The sequence below is a fragment of the Euprymna scolopes genome, chromosome 1, assembly GCF_053919585.1.
Source record: "Euprymna scolopes isolate OS-2025 chromosome 1, ASM5391958v1, whole genome shotgun sequence".
Lineage (NCBI taxonomy): Eukaryota > Metazoa > Mollusca > Cephalopoda > Sepiida > Sepiolidae > Euprymna > Euprymna scolopes.
The window spans coordinates 163,728,190-163,742,394 of NC_136482.1; the positions used below are offsets into that span (position 1 = coordinate 163,728,190).

Sequence of the window (14,205 nt, forward strand, 5' to 3'; positions counted from 1 at the left end):
ATGCATGTGTGTATGTATATGTATGTATGTGTGTATGTATGTGTATGTATGTATATATGCATTTATATATATGCATGTGCATATTTGTGTGCATGTGTATATTCAGGCTCTAGTAGGACAAAAAAGTCATCTTCGGGCACATGGACTTAAGTGACTGAGGGAATAGCACTCGTCTGACAAGACGTTGCAATCATCGTGTATGTATGTATGTATGTATGTATGTTTGTATGTATGTATGTATGCCTAAAACTATCAAATGTTGACACGGATTCTCACGAGATTCATATCGTTTTTAAACCCAACCCTTCGGACGACGGATATCGAAAAATTAGTTAAAAACATTAATTCCTTCACTCCGTACTTGGCACAAATTTTTCAAGGAAGGGGCGTTTTTTTTTTTCGCCGATATTTTCGAAAGTCATCTCTTTTCAATGGACTATCTTTAATTAAAACCTTCGCTACTTCCGGGTTGGCGATGAATGCAACGGCAAAGATTTCACTTTTTTTTTTCTTATCACATTGTTTTACTCCTTCGCGCTATGGGTTCGAGCCTGCCTTCTTGCCTACTACCACTTTATTTTGTTTTTGTTTTACTCAACACACTCCTCGAAACACCCGGGCAACACCGGCCACCCAAACTAATATAAATCTCACCTGTTTGTTTAAATGTATGTATGTATATCAGCGCAAGACTTTGACAGATGCTTTGGATGTTCATGGCATCGGTATCATTTTGAAGCTCATTCCTTCGTACGACAAATATCGAAAAATTGACTAAAAACATTAATTCTTTCAGTCTCATCTAGGCACTTTCCTACAAGGAACGGCCGCCTTTTTCGCCGATACTTTCGAAAGTCATCCCCTCTTTTCGATTGACTAGCCTTAATTTAAATCTGCAACAGCAAAGAGGTCACTTTTTTCCCGTTCTTCTCCTCCTTCGCGGTACGGTTGCGAGCCTGCCTGTCTACTTTTTTTGTTGTTCAACACACACCTTCAAAACAACGCCGGGTACCCAGGTAAGTTTATTATATACCGAAACATCTAAGGTATGAAACGTAATAATTAATTTAAAAAAAATGAAGTAAAAGAGTGAAAGAAACTGATACATGTGCATACGAGTATTATGGGTATTTTTTTCTAAAGAGAAGTACGATAGCTATTAGACCAGCGTGACACGCTCTTTGAAAAGTGTTTTCAAACTACATATTCTTAACATAAGTAATTTTAAACATGAACAATTCACGTATGCGCATTCGTGAAACAGTGAGCAAACATGATAAAATTCCATCACTCCCACGTAACAATTTTCCAATTTTTACCTCTTAGCAACACTTCGGATGAAAACCGATTATAAATTTTCCACATGTCTGAATATCGCATATACCAAATTTCCAACATATAGACTAAAAATTCGTTGAGTATATAGGTTGAGAAATGCTCACACGGGCATTCTCACATTTATAGATATATAGATTGATTTGAAAGCTCAGATTATTACAGTCTAGTTGGAGACTTTTTAAAAAAATTCTTTCAAGATATATATTCTAGCGAATGATTGCAGAAACGCACGCTTCAATTCTATAAAAATTTACCGGCATAAGGAATGTGTCGTACAGATTTTATTATATACTAGTTGCTGCGCCGCGTCGGCACACAAAACGCTGAATCAAATACAAAATCGAGAACATTCAACATCGACTTACCATCAAGGCTTACCCTGTGAACTGGGAGAATGGGACATTCCCATATGAACAAAACAAAATCACTAAAAAAAAAATATATATATATCCTAACAAAGAGTAAGGATAATGAGTAAACGTTGGACAAAATAATGATTAAAATTATTACGAACTTGCCAGGATTCGAACCTGGAATCTTCTGATCCGTAGTCAGACGGGTTATCCATTGCGCCACAAGTCCTGTCCGTAGGACGAAAGATGCTACCGCGACTGTATACAGTGTTAAATTCCGTTGACATGGGCAGGTAACTTTTTCGACAAAAACTAAACGGCCCAAAACCCTTATTTCGTGCTTGTTGTGTGACTCGCCGTTATTTGTTTCGAACCATATATAGATAAGGACAATCTAGAGACTCACACCTTTCAGGGGGAAAAAGAACATTTTTCAATTTGGTGCATCCGTTCGAAAGTTTTATTGGTATATATATACACACACATAAATAAATAAATAAACATTTAGAATTCTATTTATAGTATAGAATAGATATAGATATAGATATGGATAATCAGCCAGCCGAATATAGTAGAACCCCAGGATATTGGGATTTTGTAATGGGGTTCGTGAAATCTCAGGGTCTTAGCACAATTGTATACAGTACATATTAAACATTAGTAACAAAATAGAGTGTAACTATTTTAGGATCATCATATCGTCTGAATCCGAAAATTCTATCGTTTTGGTTTTCAAAATACTTTATAGTCAGAAATTATTACTATACAAACATGGAGTACTTTTAGTAGGGATCACGTGAAGGTTGCCAACATCCCTGAGTGAAAGTGATTTGTGTGGAACGAACAAGATTCTAACTTTAGACACTCCGGTCTCAGTCCGTGTCTTTATTTAGTGGGCAACAATCACCTCCCTATTTTATGATTTTTGTTTTTTAGTATCGGAAGTTTTTCAAGATTAATTTTGACAGACGAAACTTGTGCGGAAAAAAACTAATTCAAAGAGACCAAAGAGAAACCAAACCATTGAAATCGCAAATAAAAATATTTCTAATGTTTTTATTTTCTTTGAATCGCTACGGTCCTGAATGTGACCTTAAACTATATCCAGTGGTGAGACCACAGCTTGCGGGCTTTGGGAAGTGCGGAGCCACCCTTTAATTGCCATTGCTCCCAGGTCTACTCTGACCCGGAGTGGTAGTACCTGTTAGAGTCCCAACTATGAGTTAAATAGACACCGACTTTAAAACAACAAATATATTCTATTAAAAAAAAATTCTTCAAAATCTTTGGATTCGGCATTAAATAACCTGAAAAAGGTTGATATGTCGTAAAACAAAACCAACCAACCAACCAACCAACCAACCAAATTGAATCGCTACGAGGTGATTTGTACGACTAAAAATAGATGTAACTAATGAATTTCTTGACATCTTATTTGCATAGAAATGGGTAGATTTATAATTTTACCTGAGAGTCACCACTTATCAAGGTACGGATACCATTCGAGGACAAACGTTATTGAACGTAAGTAGTGTATTGGTGTAACTTGGGTAGAATTTGATTATTGATGGGAACGGTTCAACGATAATTTGTTTAGATTAGATTTGAAATACTACGTTGCATTAAATCGGAGAGCAGGCTAGCGGAACAGTGTTCTACAAGCGAGCAGTTCTGGGAAAGAAGCTTTATTCATGGAATCTTCATTTAGATTTTGGCGCAGATAAGGGAAATCGTGTATAGCGGTTATAGCTAGTGCAGTGGTTTTTGTAAAAGTTTGGCAAAGACGAACTCTAGATTGGAGTTCTGTCGAGCACTTGGCATGAAAATAACGATAGAGCAGAGACGGGCTCGCAACATCTCTTCTGTGTGAAAGAGGTTGCAGGGAAAAGAAAAGGGCATCACGTACTAGATTTTGAAGCGGGTTTGAAGGAAGGACGGGGCTGCCGAGCAGCTCCTAGCAAGATATAGCAGCAGTACTCCATTTTATGGCGTATGTAGTACTTATACAGATAGAGGATTGCATCGGCGACGAAATACCTACTGAAGCGATAGAGTAATACAACTATTTCCAGCGATTTTGGCAACATATTTGATATATGTGTTCCATTTAAGATCAGGAGTGAAAGTCAGCTTCAGAAGCTTGTCAAGACATAGAACTTCCCCAAGACCAGAGCCATCCATTTAAATTGGGACGTGGTGGAGATCAAAGCGACTATGATGAAAGGAAAGAAGATTGGTTTTCGATGCATCTAAATTAACCGGCCATTTCATTTTAGTTTATGAAATGAAACAGTTATTACGTAAGAAAATTTAATTTAGTTTCAGGCAAAAATGAAATGAATCCCTTTTAACTGTTTCAAGTTTAAATAGTAAGTAGCATAAATCAATTAATAAACATTTCCCAAATTATGGTTGTAAGGGGTTGATTTAAAATAATTTAAAAAGTAAATTATACAACTAAATCTTCCCATTTAGAAAATACAATTTTTTCAGATTAAATTTAATCCATATTCATGAGAGCCTAATAAAACAAGGTGTTTATTTTCGTATTAAGTCTCCTTAACTTAAATTATAGATTACTAGCCTGTCTGCCCGGCGTTGCCTGGGTGGGTGGAGGTGTGTGTTGAGCAAAACAACATGAAAAGTTGTAGTAGACAGACAGGCAGGCAGGCGGGCTCGAACCCTAGACGCAAAGGCGGAATAGAAAGTGGAGGTGTGTGTAAGATGTTGGTTGAGCAAGGAACAAAAGGAAAATTACAAGCGCAAAAAAAATACATAAATAAATAAAATTAGTAAGCACACTCGAACCCGTGACGCGCCAGAGGAAAAAGAGGTGAACAAAAACAAAACAAACTTTTTTTTTTCTCGTCCATAAATGTTTATTTATCTACTGAGTTGATTGCAAAAATAGATTACCTAAATGTACTCATTTTTAGTTCGTGAGAGGGGAATCTATCACCATACTTTCCCTTAAACACGTCTGTTGGACTTATATTAAGTACAATACTTAATAGTTTGTTTTTTTTGTGTGTTTTTTTTTTTTTTTTAATGGAGAGTAGAAAACGCATTGTGGATGCGTTATCGGCAGCTCCTGTTACTCTCGCTTCTTCTTATTTGTCCCTCAGTCCTCATTTGTTAAATGAGTGATTTTTCTGACAAAGGGAGAAGAAAAAGCTGTTTTCTAGGTTGGCAGTATTTTTGCGCGAACAGTTGGCAGAGTTGGTGGAAATTTTCTGTTTCTATGTCTATCCTTGTAGCCATGTCACTAGTAAGGGTGCTGGAGGTAAACGTTTTGTCTGGGCTGACGTTATCTGCCTGATAGTCAGGGACCCGAACCTTGGATTAACCACTAAGGAGGCTGTCCTATCAGCAGGTGCACAGTACTGGGGCTGCTGTATTGCCATTTGGTGAATGGAATCTGGACCATGCAGTAGCTTCTGGTTGGGCCTCTCGATGTCATACTAGTGGGTAATTGTTACGGCTTTACCTTATCATGTGCAACAAAAAAAAATTCTTCGTTTCTTTTTCTCTCTTAGTTTCCCCTCTCTGTCCCGCTCTAAGTAAATCTGTCGACCTAGTCCACAAATTCCAAAATTTCATCATGACAAGTTTCAAGAAAAAATACACGATTAAACCCGGTTCTCCAACTTCCAACGTAGACCCCTACTACCATGTCTCCTTCTCCAACATCAGGGGTCTTCGTTCTAACCTTCCAGAGGTTGAAACCCAATTACAGGAGACTAAACCAGACCTTTTATTTTTAAGTGAAACTGGCATTGGACAGGCTATTTCTCTAGATGAGTTTGCAATTACAGGATACTCTAACTTAACTTCTAAATCTGACCCCCAAGATCGCCATGGGCATGGAATATGTGCCTATATTAAAGATAGCTTTCCATGTGGGAGGGACATCTCCAGGGAAGATCCTAACTTACCCTATATGTGCTTTCGGGTTGCTTTAGCTCACACTACTGCATTTATATTTACTCTCTATCGCCGCCACAACAGCGGAGTTACTATCTTTCAAAGCATATCTGAGAAAATTGACCAAGTCCTTTCTACTTATCCTTCAGCTAACATTCACGTATGTGGAGACTTCAATGTTCACAACGTCGAATGGTTGACCCACTCAAACAAGACCGATGATGACGGGAGGTTCTGTCATGATTTCTCCATTGCCTATGACCTCACTCAGATTGTTCAGGAACCTACCCGTGTGCCCGATAATGACGGCCAGTATGCGAGCCTACTAGACCTTTTTCTCACAACTTGCCCTGAACTATGTTCAGTTTCTGTTCTGTCGCCTCTTGGATCTTCCGACCACTCTGTTGTATCAATTAAGATAAAAATGAAATGTAATAAGTCCCCAGACGTACTTCTTCATCGTACAGTATATCGATACACTAAGGCTGACTGGGATAGCTTCCGTACATTTATATCTGATCTACCTCTGCATTCCATGTTTAAAAAGGATGTGTCCTCTATAGTATTAGACCTAACTGAATGGTTAATTGTAGGTATTGACCATTTCATACCCTCTAAAAAGTTTCAGCAAAAACCTAACAGCCAGCCATGGTTCTCTCCAGAATGTGCTGCTGCCATTGCGCACAGAAATCACTTTTTCCACTGCTTCAAACGTAATAGATGTATGGAAACTAAAGCCGTTTTCAGGACTGCCAGCAACCATTGTAAGAAAGTAATAAGGAACGCAAAAGAGTTGTATGCTCAATCTGTTAAGTCCAAAGTAGCTGAGCAGCGGCTTGGTTCCCACCAGTTTTGGCAAATAGCAAACAGAATCCTGAACAGAAGCGTGTGCTCCATCCCAACTATTATCAATGGACCTGAGGTAATCTCGTCAGCATCAGACAAAGCCAAACTCTTTGTCAAGAACTTTGCAGCTAATTCTACCCTTTGCGACCAAGACCGCCAACCCCCAATATTTCCTCCTGTATCAGAAAACACGCTATGTTATATACGTATATCTGTACGTGATGTTGCGAAGCTAATCACAAACCTTGATTGGAGTAAAGCAACTGGCCCTGATGGCATTCCAATTATAGTACTCAAAAAACTTCAACCTGAACTAGCGCCCATACTTACAAAACTGTTTAAACGTTGTCTTAAGGAGAATAGTTTCCCATCTCCCTGGAAAATCTCATCAGTATGCCCTGTATTTAAGAATTCAGGTGATCACTCATCCCCCTCTCAGTACAGGCCTATAAGTCTCCTGTGCGTCATGAGTAAGTTGCTAGAATCTGTGTTAAATACAGAAGTAATCAAACATCTCAACAAAAATAACCTTCTTAGTGACACTCAATATGGTTTCCGTTCTGCTAGATCTACAGCAGATGTGCTTACAGTTATATCGCATAGGATTAGCAAATCTCTCGAGGGTGGCAATTTTTCTAGGGCAATTGCTCTTGACATATCTAAAGCCTTTGATAGGGTATGGCATAAAGGTTTACTTCATAAGATCGCTAGCTATGGTATAGCTGGAAAAGTCTTCTCAATTATTAAATCATTTCTTTCTGATAGGTTCATAAGAGTAGTAGTTGAGGGGCAAAAATCAGAAGCTCACAGTATTAATGCCGGTGTCCCTCAGGGATCCATCCTGGGCCCAACTCTTTTCCTGATCTACATTAATGATCTTCCAAATCATATCCTTACATCATTTGTAGACATTTATGCTGACGACACTACCATTTATGGTAGCACATCTAAGACAGTAAACGACCAAGTTCTCTCCAATTCTCTCTCCTCTGATCTTGAGCACGTAGTACAATGGGGAAAGGAGTGGCTGGTTACTTTTAATGCATCTAAAACCAAGCTTCTCTCTTTACATCATCAACATTCTAATCCACATTTGTCATCAATTGAAATGAATGGCTCTCGTCTTCAGGAGACCTCAAGTTTTGACAAGCTTCTGGGCTTGACCATTACTCCTGATCTTAAATGGAACACGTATATCAAATCTGTTGCCAAGGCCGCTGGAAAAATGGTGGGATCTTTCTATCGATCCAGTAGATATCTCACTGCTGATGCTATTCTCTATCTATATATGAGCCAGGTACGTCCAAGGATGGAATACTGTTGCCACATCTGGGCAGGAGCTGCTAGAAAGGACTTGTCCTGCCTTGATAGAGTTCAAAATAGACTTCGTAGCCTCGTAGGAGATGTCCTTTTCTCCTCCTTGCAACCTCTATCTCACAAAAGAGATGTTGCGAGTTTGTCTCTGATGTATCGTTATTTTCATGGAAAGTGTTCAACTGAGCTTCAATCTATGGCCCCCCCTCGCCAAACTTTCACAAGAAACACTCGTCTAGCTGTAAACACTATCAATAATTTCCCCCACTCTTTATCTGTGCCTAAACCTAAACGTAGATTCCATGAACAAAGCTTCTTTCTTAGAACTGCACGCCTGTGGAATTGTCTTCCGTTTTCCTGCTTTCCGGCTGACTACAATATGGTTGTGTTCAAGTCTAAAGTAAATAAGTTCTTGATGGGCCGTTCCATATAGGTTATTAAATTTGCCAAATTTTCATTACTAATGATTACTATATTGACCAATTTCTACTGTACACTATTTAACCCTTATCTTTGAGTGGCCTCTGGGCCTTGATAATGTGGTGATGCCTTTGTAAAAAAAAAAAAAAAAAAAACTGTCTTAGCGATGAGCCTACCGTGGTTGTGACGTCGCAGCAGGTCGAAATAGCGCCTTTTATCCAACATCGTTTACGCGAGCTTTGAATGACTTGCAAAAAATGTCAGTAAAAAAAAAACGACTTTCCCTGCACAAAAGTGTCCAGTTGATGAGTGAAGAAATTAATGTTTTGACCAATTTTTCGATATTTGTCGTCCGAAATGTCGGAATTCAAAATGATAAAGATCTCGTGAAAATCCGTCGTCTCTGTCAAAAGTTTTGCAAGACATACAAACATGCTTACATACATACATTCATACATTCATCCATATATTTAAACAGACAGGTGAAATTTATATTAAAGATGTAATTGATTTTCATCCAAAGCAAAATAAACATTCGAATAATACGATTGAGTATTATTAGATATTAATTTTCTTATTTTGAACTAGTATAACATATATACCATTGTATTTAGCCCAGACAGGAAAAATATCAAAAACTAATATGCATTAATCACAATTAGGAATCGGTGTAACATAATATATATATTTACTAGCTGCCAGCTAAGCATTGTCAGGTCGTACTATAGGCTTAAACATATTTTAATTTATGGAGATTGCGTATGTATGATTATAGAATCAATCCAATGATTATTATATATTGCGAGGAATGATTTGACTGGTGAACTAAAAATGAATAAATATATAAATAATAATAATAATAATAATAATAATAATAAAAATAATAGTAATAATAATAATAATAATAATAATAATAATAATAATAATAATAATAATAATAATGTCGTTCATCAAATTCCACCTGTGTTTGTTTACAATACAACGTTAGCTGATATTTGGGCTTGACGATGAATGCTTTCGAAATGTCACGTCGGATTACTGTTTAGCTTTAAAATATGCAAACAAAGAAATGATTTACAGCGATATTAAATGTTGCCTTTTCTTTTATCGTAAAAAATAAACTCATTAATAAGAACAATTAAAATTAAATGATGGGTTACACCAGGGCTTGAACAGCGGATTACTTGACCTGTAGTCGAATGCTCTATCTCTATGCCATATCTCCAGATTATAATGAATATTTTAAGAGGAAATGATTTGCTGAGATTTTATTAACTCCCTTGGCCGATGTAACGTAAAATATTCATCTGTAAAAAAATATTTTTTTATCTATAAGAGAGAAAAATTATTTTTAAGATCTGATTTTTTTTATTTGATACTTATCCGATGAATTTTATACAAAACATATCTAAGAATAAATTTAAATTAGCTTTGTGTAAAATTTTTTATGATAGGTTCAGCCGTTTCGGAACATATGAGGAAGGAACTCTCAAACATAACATTCAAAGTGACTTTTATATACTAGTAGAGATATATTTATTTATTTTTATGTTTATTTTTACACAGTGATCACCACTTATCAAGGCCCGGAAGCCACTCAAGGATAAGGATTATTGCAAGTACATTACGTTAGTGTGGAGATTTGATGAAGTGTTTAATTAAGGGGGCGGTTCGTTAGGAATTTGTTAACATTGGACTTGAAGACATCCAAGTTGTAGTCCGGAGGGAAGCAGGCAGACGGAACAGAGTTCCACAGGCGTGCAGTTCTAAGAAAGAAACTTTGTTCATGGAATCTGCGTTTTGATTTAGGCACAAATATAGAGTGGGGGGAAATTTTCACAGTGGATTCAGCTAGACGGGTGTTTTTCGTGAAAGATTGGCGAGGGGGGACCAGAGATTGGAGTTCAGACGAGCACCTGCCATGGAAATAACGATAAAACAAGGATAGGCTCGCAACGTCTCTTCTGTGGGAGAGAGGTTGCAAGGTAGAGAAAAGGGCATCCCCCACTAAGCCACGAAGTCTATTTTGTACTCTGTCAAGGCAGGATAGGCTGTTTTTAGCAGCTCCTGCCCAGATATGGCAACAGTATTCCATCCTTGGACGTACTTGGCTTTTATATAGATAGAGAATTGCATCAGTAGTGAGATATCTTCTGGAGCGGTAGAAGGATCCCACCATCTTTCCAGCGACCTTGGCAACAGACTTTATCAGTTATATGTGTCATTATATAAACAATGGTTTAGGCTTGGTTATTTTTATTACATTTGTACCCCAGGCAAGGCACATTGCCACATAAATGTAAGGGGTTACTATCAGGGGCATTAATTGCAGGGATACTATGTAGGGAGTTGAGCAGCAAGATGTCTACTCACATTATATTTGATTTTCTGCATGTCGACACAGTTAGGGAAGCAGGGACCCGAAAGCGAGTTCAAAGTCTAGCAGTTCTGGACAAGATGCTATTAGAGTAGAAGACAGTCTTACATTTAAAAAACTCTACTGTGTAGGGGTGGGACTTTGCTGCTTATCGAGTTTGTTGCGGGTATTTACGTCGAGGGAGTACGAGGCTTGTAGTTCGTCGGAGCATCCACCATTAAAATACTTGTCACACAGGCAGAAGGATGCAACATTTCCTCGATGGTGTAAGCTTAGATGAGAGTTTGGGACTGCTCAGGTTGGTGGATCTCTTTGAACCCTGTCCAGGAGTGAGTATATATAATATAACTGAGAAGGCGATCTATAAACTGTAATAATTGAAAATAATCGAAAATGAGTGAGCGTTGAAGCTTTAAAGGAGTTCTAAAGGACTAAAACTGCCGCTTAACAATATAGTCAAACACTATTGTGTTTGAATGATATGTATTCAGGAAATTATATTTCTCCACTGGGGAGATGCAAGTGTCTGCTAATACGGATGACTATTCTCTCTGACTACTCATTTCGATGCGACCCCCCTCTTTCCTAAGCAAATTTGTCTTATTTATGTTAAGTACTTCTTTCTGTGTTCTTCCACATGTAGGTATGTAAATACTTATGCATGTATCTACTCCAAACAATCGCAGCCATACTCAATGCTACAAATAAAGGCGTTTTGTTCTAATTTCTGAATGTCTTCCAGATTTTCTTAGATTTATTTTGAGAGCAAAGTACCAAGTTCTACAACACACTTGGAAACATGAGTCTTGTTTAAAACCCAAGGCCACGTCACGAATACCGATCCCTTACCTTATAAAATATAATAAAATATATATTTAAATTAGGCCCGAAACTTACTAATATTAGTAGATGTCTTTAATTAATATCAAGCTACATAGCGGATAGTTTACGACTTTCTGCTATAAGTGTTAAACGAAAACGGTGTTTTAAAATCTGTAAACTGAAAAATAAAAATTCTGTTTACTAAACATTCTCAGTTTGTTCATAGTTTTATTTTCTTTACATATCTATAACTAATGAAGCCTTGGTGTGTGTGTGTTTTTGAACCCGAAAATATACCCAAAACCTGAAGAAGATAGGAAGTTACATGGACCGGAACGTTGTGAGAATCATATACAGGATGAGAACAGTAGTCCGAATAATCAAAATAGTACGAATTATCAGTACACATCAGAATCTTTATAAGCACAGTGTTGTTCGTGCCTTTCTATTTTCGATGTAGTTGTGCAAACCCGAACACTGCGATATTATATCTTAATTATTCTAGTTAAATATTACCTTTGTAGAATGAAGCTAAAATCGCTGTACAGTAAAACGCACGGATACGGTGGCTATATATATATATATATATATATATATATATATATATATATATATATATAAGAATTTTTTAGACTTAAAATATTGCAGCTAAAAATAAAATTTGAATATTGATAAATATTTTATTTATTATTTGCATATGTTGTTGTTTATTGTTGGGTTAGGGGATTAAATGAAGTGTTTACTTTAAGGGGGCGGTTCATTAGGAATTTGTTTACGTTGGACTTGAAGACATCCAGGTTGTAGTCAGGTGGGAAGTAGGCAGACGGAACAGAGTTCTACAGGCGTGCAGTTCTAAAGAAGCTTTGTTCATGGAATCCGCGTTTTGATTTAGGCACAGATAAAGAGTGGGGGAAATTTTTGACAGTGAATTATGCTAGACGGGTGTTTCTCGTGAAAGATTGGCGAGAGGGAACCAGAGATTGGAGTTCAGACGAGCACCTGCCATGGAAAAACGATAAAACAACGATAGGCTCGCAACGTCTCTTCTGTGGGAGAGAGGTTGTAGGGTAGAGACAATGGAAGGGAGCGCGTGAATATTGCCAACATCCTAAGTGAGGGAGATTTTTGTGGAAATTAGGACACCCAAAAGTCGGCGACGATAACTAATAGACCACCGTGAACACCAGAAAACTTAGCTGTCACTGTGATTAGGGGTTGACGGTGTTAACCGACTGAGACTGACAACCTAGCTGTGCCAGGTTCGAATCCAGTTCGTTCCACAGAAATACTTTCATCTAAACCACACCTGACTTTCTGTCTAGACTCATAGAGAGCATGTAAATAAATAATGTCATATGGACATGATAGAAAGCTGTATCTTTAGTATGGAGTTTTGTAGGTAGATGTTTGTTTACTTTACATTTAAATTTCTGCATGCACTTTTAACCAGGGAACAGGGGGAGAATAACAATGTAAGCGTTAATTAGCTGCTTTCCGCTTTTACACGTGACTCATAATAATAGTAGACCCTTTCTTCTCAGCGGCAATGCGCATTGTATAAACTGAGCGAAAAGTGTTTAAAAAAAAAACAATCATTTCGATGTAAATATTAAGTACAATAGTTGGTGGAATTAAAGACAGAACAAAAAGTATATTTCTCAACAGTTCTCGTACCAAACGAAGTGTAACATAACCGAATAGCTTACGATCCCATAATCCATGATGTAAGCCTTTAAGCTGCTCCCATAAAATTAAGATTAATAAAATTCTAAAAATGAAATTATAAAACATAAACAGACCTGTAACAAAAATATATATCTCTACTTAATCGTATTCGTTTACGAATCGTAAAAAAAATATATATATATTTTGAAAAAAAAAAGGGAAACTTTTATGAATGAACGTTTGTTTTATCGACTCTACACGAATTTATTAATGGATATCAGGATTTTATTCTTACACATGTTCACATAAATATATTTTACTCTCCATTTTTTATTAACGCTCGCTCAATGTAATGATACTCTAACATCGCATACAAAAAAAAAACAAAGAAAAAACAAAGGAAATAAACAAAAATCCGGGTTGGCATTTTTTTCTAAAACTGCGTCCGCCGTTAGAGTAACAAAACCACGCCGTCTTGATACAAACTAAACACTCTTTCGCCGCCACTACGTGACCACACGTCTATCTCACCCGGCCGTGTTTCTTTTTTTCTCGACCACACGCTGGACGTAGCCAGCTATTTCTCCTATTCGAATTTACACGTCCATCTTTTTCGCCAAGAAAACACATGAACATTGGTAATAAAAGTACACATCGGTCAAGAGCAAAGAGTAGTATCTGTTCTTCAGATGCTACACTTCAATTTCTTGTTCTCTATCAGTGGAGGAGAAATACTTCACGACTGAGATAATTTTTGTTTTTTTGTTCTTTTTCTCCACATTAAAAAATGACCCTGGTGTCTAACTCTGTCCCGTGGGGAGGCATTGTAAATAGAAACAGAGAAGCAGAATCGCCACTGAAAGCTGCACAAAACAATTCAATTAGAACAAACCAGATTAAAGCCAAGAGAAAAATAATAAACCGCAGAAAAATAGTGAGGACAAGAAAACTAACCCGAAAATAATATGACTGACACAATTGCGAGAGAAATGAACTGCACTGGAAGTTATGCACACGACAGCACCTCGAAGATACGGACTAATGGTAGGAAAAACAAAAAAACGTATACAGCTATAGAGAACGAAAATCAGAAAAGCTTTTGTGACATGAAGTTACAAACAGAAAAACTTATCAAGCAAAAAGGCC

General features: G+C 37.2%; 1 non-coding gene across 1 annotated transcript; it reads right to left on the minus strand.

The window, feature by feature from the left end:
• Positions 1 to 1,847: 1,847 nt before the first annotated feature.
• Positions 1,848 to 1,920, minus strand: Trnar-acg (transfer RNA arginine (anticodon ACG)). Its single transcript has one exon. It is a non-coding gene; the product is annotated as a tRNA-Arg (tRNA).
• Between the last annotated feature and the right edge of the window lie 12,285 nt (positions 1,921 to 14,205).